Source organism: Tupaia chinensis, unplaced genomic scaffold (assembly GCF_000334495.1).
Source record: "Tupaia chinensis unplaced genomic scaffold, TupChi_1.0 Scaffold144609_1, whole genome shotgun sequence".
In the NCBI taxonomy this organism is placed as follows: Eukaryota; Metazoa; Chordata; class Mammalia; order Scandentia; family Tupaiidae; genus Tupaia; species Tupaia belangeri.
The window spans coordinates 100,345-108,874 of record NW_006204470.1 but is presented as its reverse complement, the minus strand read 5'-3'; the positions used below and the strand labels follow the sequence as shown (position 1 = coordinate 108,874).

General features: G+C 56.2%; 1 long non-coding RNA gene across 1 annotated transcript; it reads left to right on the top strand.

The window, feature by feature from the left end:
- Positions 1 to 4,670: 4,670 nt before the first annotated feature.
- On the top strand, positions 4,671 to 8,232 carry LOC102475646 (uncharacterized). Its single transcript, XR_337191.1, has 3 exons — positions 4,671 to 4,737; positions 6,163 to 6,517; positions 7,744 to 8,232. It is a non-coding gene; the product is annotated as an uncharacterized LOC102475646 (long non-coding RNA).
- The last annotated feature ends 298 nt before the right edge of the window (positions 8,233 to 8,530 follow it).

The window sequence follows — 8,530 nt, the reverse complement described above, 5'->3', positions numbered from 1 at the left end:
CACCACCACCCCCCCCACGACCACCACCACCACTGCTACCACCAACACCACCACCAGCATCACTACCACCACCAACACTACTACCACCAGCATCACTACTACCATCACCACCACTACCACTACTACTACTACCAATACTACTACCACCACCAGCATCACTACCACCACCAACACTACTACCACCAGCATCACTACTACCATCACCACCACTACCACCACCACCACTGCTACCACCAACACCACCACCAGCATCACTACCACCACCAACACTACTACCACCAGCATCACTATTACCACCACCACCACTGCTACCACCACCAACACCACCAGCATCACTACCACCACCAACACCACTACTACTACCACCATCACCACCACTACTACCACCAGCATCACTACTACTACCACCACCATTACTGCTACCACCACCACTACCACCACTACTACTACTATCACCAGCACCACTACCACCACCACCACTACCACCACCAGCATCACTACTACTACTACCACCACCACCACCACCACTACTACCACCAGCATCACTACTACTACTACCACCACCAACAATAACACTACCACCAGCATCACTGCCACCAACACCACCACTACCACTACTACCACTACTACCACCACCACCATCACTACTACCACCACCACCACCATCACTACTACCACCACTGCCACCAGCACCACCACTACCACTACTACTGCTACCACCACCACCACCACCACCACCAGCACCACCACCAACAACACTACCACTATCACCACCACCACCAGAACCGTCAACACCACCATGACCACCACCAGATCTCTCAGTGGGTCTGGTCTACACAGCCCCTCTGCTCAACAGGCCTCAGGGCCCCCTTCCTTTACTCCACTCCTGTGTAAGGGAGCTGGTGAATTCTCAGGGAGTGCAAAGGGAGACCATGGACCCTGCTCCGTAGGACAGCCTGGAGAAATGCAGAGCTCCGGGAGTCGGACAGACTTGGGTCTGCACCCTTTCCCCTCCTCACTGACGGTGGGAACCTCACTTCCCTCAGCTGTACCTGGGGCCGCTCTCCCTGCCTTACGGGTATGCAGAAGGGACAGCATGAGACGGGGAGCGCGGGGCATGATCACTGCAGGGCGTGGTGGGCACCTTTCAGTATTTCCTGCTGTCTCCCCACAACCGCATGGCAGACAGACGAAGCTGACGTGCAAGGTATTCCTGGGTCCCTCCACATCAGGGGTGGACGACAGCGTGGCTGCCCTGCAGGGCTGGGCTAGGTGGCAGGTTCCCTGAGGGCTGGCCGCTGTCCCCCAGCTGTGAGTGGGTGGCTGTGGCCTTGCAGGTGGCGCCTGCTTTTGCCTTCCTGTTGGTCCTCGCACCACATGAAAGCCCAGGCCTGGCCCTCTGGCTGGGGCACAGTAACACCCCGTCTTGGTGGCTCTGCCAAGGGACCCCCAGCCCTGCTGGAATCACTGCTACTCATGCACAGGAGGGGGCCGGGGGAGGGCCCTGAAGCCGCAGCAGAGCCCTGTGTTGGTGAGGCCCACACTAACTGGGAGTTAAATGCTAACTGTGGGCTCCCAGGACGGCCCACTTAATTTCTCCCTTTGTTGGCTGAGTCCCAGCCCCCCTGCTCCTCCAGGCCCCTCCCCACATATCACACCAGCTGGAGCGCGGCCCCACCCCTAATTATTACCCAGTGGCTGCCAAGACACAGCCTCACCAGTGCGGAGGACTGCACACGGGTGCAGAGCGTGACAGCGACAGCAGCAGGTGGGCCGGCACAGAGGCCGGATTACGCCCGTGATCGCTGCCATCCCTCCCCACGGGCCGGAGCCGCGCATGCTCCATGCAGCTCGGTGTGGTCTCACGCCCCCTGCGGAAGCAGCTCCAAGCAGGGGGTGCTCTCTGGGCACGGAGGTGTCCTGGGATGTGCTCTTCAGTGTGGGTGCAGGACCATTTGGCCCCAAGCAGTGGAATCCCTGCTATAGCGTTGTGCCTGGGTTAGCCCCAGGGAAGGGCTCCTCTACTGAAGTGCACAGCAGGCCTGGCCCGCTACAGTAAGGCCGGACAGGCCTTTCAGAGTAAGCCCGACCTTGGGCAGCTCCTCCCACACTCCTAGTACGTTTCGTGGTCGTCTGCCTGCCTCACATGCTGGTCATTTATCCCTGACACCCACGCGTGTCCCTGTGGAGATGCGAAGGGGCGTAGGGCACAGGGGCTCAGCCGGCAGCACCTGCTCTTGGGCTTTCTTCCCCAGAGCGGGAGAGCTGGTCCGGAGCACCACGTGCCTGCTGTGTCCCCTCTCATAAGGACCTCGGGATGAGTCTGAGAAGAAAAGGGACCTGTCCCCACAGAGGCTGGGGGTCAATGGCTTGCCCAGAGACACATGGCAGGCCCTAAGCTGTGGGTCACGGTGGGTTCTGACCAGTGTGTCCCCATGGCAATGTGTGTTCTAACAGCGGAAAGACGCCACGTCCCCACGCGAGGACAGAGACAAGGGACGCTCCAGCCCTGAGCACAGCTGCCCCTCCAAGAGCTGTGGCCACCCGGCCAGCTTACCCAGCTGCTCCCGGACACTGTGCTCCAGCCCCGCGGGGGCGCTCTCCTCTCCTTTGCTCAGAGTCAGCGTCTTCTCTGGCAGCTTTAAGGTGGCTTCAGTCTTTACAGCCCTCCCATGCTTTCCTGCCTGGGCAAGAAGGCCGCTTCCAAGCCGAGGCCTGAGCCAACGGCCCCGCCGCGGTGCAGAGAGCTGGAGTCACGGCCGCGCTCTGGACGCATGTCGGGAGCCGAGGGCTCTTCACAGACTGTTTCATGGTCAAGGGCACTGCCGGTGCCTGCTGGATGGCAGCCTGCACCCCGAGACGGGGCTCGATCCAACAAGAACAACATGCTGGGCGTCCTGGGACTGTGACGCATGGCGGGGAGAGGCAGCAGGGCCGCAGGCCCCACAGGTGACGGTTCACTATCAAGAACCGCCAGGAAGTTGAAAACTCACACAGGGCCCCGTGATCACCAGTCCCGGAGAGCTGTGGGGCGGTGGAGCGTCGTCCTGACTGACCTCGAAGATCTCTAGTGCTGCCCAGCAGAGAGCAGGCTGGCCACTACTCGGCAGGGACCTGCTCATGGCCCCAGAGGAGCAGGGCTGGGCCAGAGGCCGCGGCTCCTGAATCCAAGCCAGGCCTGCTGCACGAAGCAGGATGCTGGGCACCGCCTTGTCAGTCTCCGCGGGAGCCTCCTGTGCCCTGCGGCTCCTCAGAGGCCACATGTGAAGCTGCCCTTCTGCAGGACAGCCCCACGGTCCCTCAGCAGTGCCCGCACAGGCACCACCACTGCTCCGACCACTCCGTGTCCCTCCCCAACTTCACTGCTGCTGGCCTTGAGTGAGTTGCTTCTCCTCTCGCCTCGTTTCTCCATCCGGAAATAGGGGTGCTCTCACCTGCGAGAGTTGTTGCGAACACTAAGGTGCACACTGCCGTTGGAAGCACTGCCTGAAGCCCGGGGTGCTGCTGGACGCAAGGCCCGGGTGTAGACCCCTGTGGGGACCTCTGTGAGGACCCCTGGGGACCCCTGTGTGGACTCTGTGGGACCCAGTGGACCCTGCGTGGACCCCTGTGTGGACCCCTGTGGACCCCTGTAGACCCTGTGTGGACCCCTGTGGACCCCTGTGGACCCCTGTGGGGACAGCAGCTCTCCAGAGAGCCCAGAACCAGCACAGGTGTGACTCGGAGGTGGAGGGAGTGAGTGCGGGTCTGGGGTTTGTTTTCCCGCCTGTCCGGGTGAGTGCTGCAGGGCTGGTGTTGATGAGTGGCTTGTGTGTCGCTAATGCTAACGTGTCACTCCTGCAGCTGTGGTTATTACCTACTATTAGAAACCTCCACTGAACGCACGACTAAGGGGCCCCGCCCTGCAGTGGACCGAGGAAGGGGGAGGACAGCCGTGGAGGGAGGACGCAGTGTGTGGGTGGGAGCAGAGGGGCGCCTGCCGGTCTGCCCAGATGCAGCAGTGGGCAAACCAAACTGGGCGAGTGCCCGGCCTGCAGCCTGCATGGGGAAGGGCAGGCAGCGTGGTGCGGCTGAAATGCACAGTGGCGAGAGGCACAGGGTTAGTGGCCTCAGAGGTTGTGTCTGCTGCCTCGCTGACCTGTCAGCCTGGCACAACGGATTATGAATAGTCAATGGATTAATAAGACCCAGGCCCCGGACACGAGCATATAAGCAGGGTTTAGAAAGGCATGGAGAAATGAAGAGGGCTCCAAGAGGTGCCACAGAGAACGTGAATGCAGAAAAGCGTAAAAGCAACGTTCCAGCACAATGAAACGTCAGTATTGCCAAAGCAAGGCCCCGTCTTCCCCCTACTGCAGTCAGCATTCCGGCACACTAAGGAAGGGCGCCAGGACCCAAGGGAAGGTACAAATTAACTAGAAAAGGAGGGAAAAATCCAGAACAACCACTGGCAGGTAACAGTGCATGCAGAAAGACTGGGGAAGGCCAGGTTGGGTCTGGGGACTGGGTTCCAGTGCAGAGGTCCCCTGACCAACTGTGGGACACTGGCCAGGCCACTCGACCACTTTGGCAACCAAGTTTCCTTGTCTGTAAAATAAGAATCGGCGAAGGCCCAGAATTCTAGAATTCTAGGACAAGGAATGTGGAATGTCCCTTGAAAGTTGGCATTACAAAGATCACCATGCACAGGAGAAGAAAAAGGGGACTGAGTTTACTGAGCCCGGGAGAAAAGATGAGGTGTGACTCGCAAATCATTTTCAACCATTCGAGGGGCTGCAGATAGCTTTTCTTTCCGTTTTTCTTTTCTTCTTTCTTTGTACGTTTGCTATATGGCATGTGGGATAGCAGGGGTGGGGGTGGGGGAAGGAGAGAGGGAGAAATCACCCCCCAGGGGGGATGACCACGCCGCACTTCCCTTCTCCTCCATTCTCCTCTCAGGAGTTTGAGCACACACGCACAGGCGCTGGTGTGTCTTTCAACTGCCTAGTCTGGGACACGAACTGCACTGTGGGCCACGTAGGATCCAGCTACCTTAACCACTGCTCCGCTCCACAAGCCGGCCCACAAATAGCTTTTCTTAATTGTCACCAATGGAAAGGCAACAGGGAAATGGGCTGGAAGAGAGTAGCAGGTCACTAGAGCAACTTGGAAAATCTGCCTCTGACTCTGCTTTCCGTTCAGGGGACTTCCTCCGTCCCCGCCTCTACGTCTGAAATGCCACCTCTTCCCCTGGCTGACAGCCCCACAGCTGCAGACCCGGAGTGCAGCTGCCACCTCCCGCAGCTCCCACGGGGTGGAGGCTCAGCCCAGGGCCTCGCTTTCCCCAGGACACCCTTCTCCAGCCTGCGGGTGGCTGTCGGCAGGTCCTCCTTGCAGCCATGCCTCCTGTCACTGCCCGTCACCCCCGAAGGCCTTGCTGACCCTGCAGCCTCCCTGTCACAGCACCCTAGTCCGTGTCCACACTCCTCGTCCTGTTCTTTGTCTGCTGTCTGTTTCCACCATTAGATGGCAGGTGCCAGGAGAGAAGGAACCCCACTGTGCTAGTCAGTGTCTACCCCACAGGCCCTGGCACAGAGGGAGGCTCAAGGAACATCCGGTGACCGAATGAATAGTGACATGTGAAAACTTCAGTAGAAAAGCAGATATGCTTTTCTATGCCCCAGAGCGTAGGCCAGCTCCCACGTCAAACACAGCCTGCCTGACCCCTTCGTGCCCTTTGGGAGATGAGGCACTTCTTCGAGCTGGGCCTGCTGGCCTCTACTGGGGCTGCGCCTCCATCAGGTTCCAACTCTGCTCATGGTGAGGCTCTGTGCAGAAAACAATGGTCTCTCATGCCTGCACAAAGCTGCCACCACCAGCAGGCCCGGGTCTTAGGCCTCGGGCCCAGGGCTGACAGGGGTCCTCCCCAGCGCCAGCCAGTCCTGTTGGGCTTGCCGGTGGAGGGTCTTAGAAGGGATGGAGAACTGGACCTTCCAAACAACGTAATCTGGCAAAGACAGGCACAGAATTCTTCAGCTCATTTTTGCAGGCTGCCAAAGAAAGCGAGTGGGAATGTATTATTATCATTATCCAGTGGTGTGGGGGTTGTGGGTAGCAGGGAAGATCAGGTGGGTTGCAGGAAAATGGGACATTTTTCAGTACTGCATGTGATCTCTCTCCTAGACTAACTGGGAATCAAATACGCCACTGCTCAAGATCCGTCCGCGGTACACGGAGCCAGAGTCAACCTGATGTTGCCATAGGAACCAGATTCTTCCCCAGCGCCATGGCAACAGACTCCAAAGTGTGTTAAACACAGTCTGCTCACAGGGCACGTCCTCAGCTGAGGAAGTGAGCAGCAGGAAGTGGGGGCGTTGTGCACGGATGTTTCCTTCACCGATTGGTTAGAAATGCGAGTAAGCGAGGCTCACTCTGAATGGAGGCGGTCGTGGCCAGCATCACATGAGGCTCACTCCGACACACAGCGGACTCCACTGCACCTCTGGGACACCATCACTAACCACCTGATGTAATCACAGTAAGGTCGCTCCCTGAGGAAGGCTTCCTCCCATGGTCAAGTGAAACAATAGCAAACAACCAGCCAGCCGACAAAATAAAACACAAAACAGCTAAGAAGGGGCTATTCTGAAGCCCAAGACCAATAACTTTTTTTTTTTTTTTTTGAGAGGTTTTTGCTATAGGGTGCGTGTGCTCACCAGAAAGACAGAGAAAGAGGGACAGAAAGTGAGAAATCCCCCCCCCGGGGGGGGGGTGGCCACGCCACAATCCCTTCTCCTCCATTCTCCTCTCGGTATCTTGGGCATGCACACACACGCGCCTGGCATGAGTTTAAGCCACTGGGTCTGGGACTCGAACTGTAGTTGACTACATGGAAGTCCAGCAACATAGCCATTACGCTAACTGCTGGTCCCCCAATAACTTTTTTTTTTCCTGGATTTCTAAGTAACGATGAACTTCTCCACTAAGAATAGCTGAAAGAGGGCAGAAGGAAACGGTAGCACCACCCCCTCCCCGAGACTTTTAATGGTCAGCATCAATTTGTTTGCCCTGGTGATAGGGCTGTCCCACCATTAGGTAGAAATGGCATATCTGGGGACCAGCAGTTAGCATAATGGCTATGTCGCTGGACTCCCATGTAGTCGACTGTGGTTCGAGGCCCAGGACCACATGCCAGGTGCGTGTGCATGGCATGCCCAAGATCCCGAGAGGAGAATGGAGGAGAAGGGATTGCGGCATGGCCATCCCCCCAGGGGGTGATTTCTCGCTTTCTATCTCTCTGTCTCTCTCTGTTGGGCGAGCACACGTGCCCTATAGCAAAAACCTCTCCAAAAAAGAAAAAGAAAGAAAGAAAGAAATGGCGTATCTGAAAAGAACAGACCTCCAAAACAGCCTGTAATTTAATTCCTCAAATTTGAACGATGTTGTCTGAGCACAGGTAAGAAAGCCAGTTATGCCTTGGCAGGTGTTGGCCATATATTGTTGTTGCTGGGCTTTCTATATCATGGATGCACATCTCCTCACTCACTGCCAGTGACCCAGAGCAGCGGTTCTCGGTGTAGTCCCCAGAGCAGCAGCAGCCGCAACAGCAGCAGAATCCGGGAGCTTGTTAGAAATGCAAATTTTTTGCTGAACCAGGAACTCCAGAGATCTGTGTTTTAGCACAGACCTGTTGCAAAGCAAAGGTTGAAAACCACTGGCCTAAGGAATCTGTACAACCTTCAACGTTGTTTCTTCCCTGCCTAGGTCTTCAGCCAGTCACTGATGAGACTGCATCATCTCATAGCTAGGAGGGTCTTTCCAGATGTTCCAGTCCAACTTCCTCTGGACGAAGCTGCCTGTCATCACTCACTAAGGACACATTTGTCCCCCTGAGCTCACCACTTTGCAAGATGGACATTCAAGTGCACCTTGCTGGTTTCTAAACTCTGCATCCCTGTTATTCCTACCCAAGAACTAGTTCTGCTTCCTAAAGCCACTCACAATTAGTCTGATGTTCCTCCCCTGTGGTAGTCCTTCTTGTATTTGAAATCAGCTTTGACTTGCCCCAAACACCCTCCTCTCTAGGCTGAACACCCTCTGATTCCTGCTCAGTTCTTTGCACATCACGGTTCTAGACGGTTCCCTTAGGCTTCCTCACTGGATGGGACCAGTGCAAGAGGAATTTCCTTGATCCTCTGGAGACGTGGAGGGCAATGGCCCAGATGTACGTGGCCTGCACAGAGGGCAGGGGACTGCCACTCCCCCGGACGTCATAGCCAGCCATCAGTGTAGCCTGGTGCTGTGAAGTCCCTGGTCTTTAAGAGATGCAGTAGGTTAGGTTAGTCAGTCTACCTCCACGTCTATTTTTCTGAGTCTAGGCTCATAGCTTTACATGTCTAATAATAAATTTATCTCATTAGTTTGGGTCCAGAATTTGTATTCATATACAGTGCTAATGGATTTATTTTATACAGTGTAGAATTACAATATTATGCATACATATTTTCCTTTTAAACGTTGTCATGCTGGCCGTATGCTTTATATCCCAGTA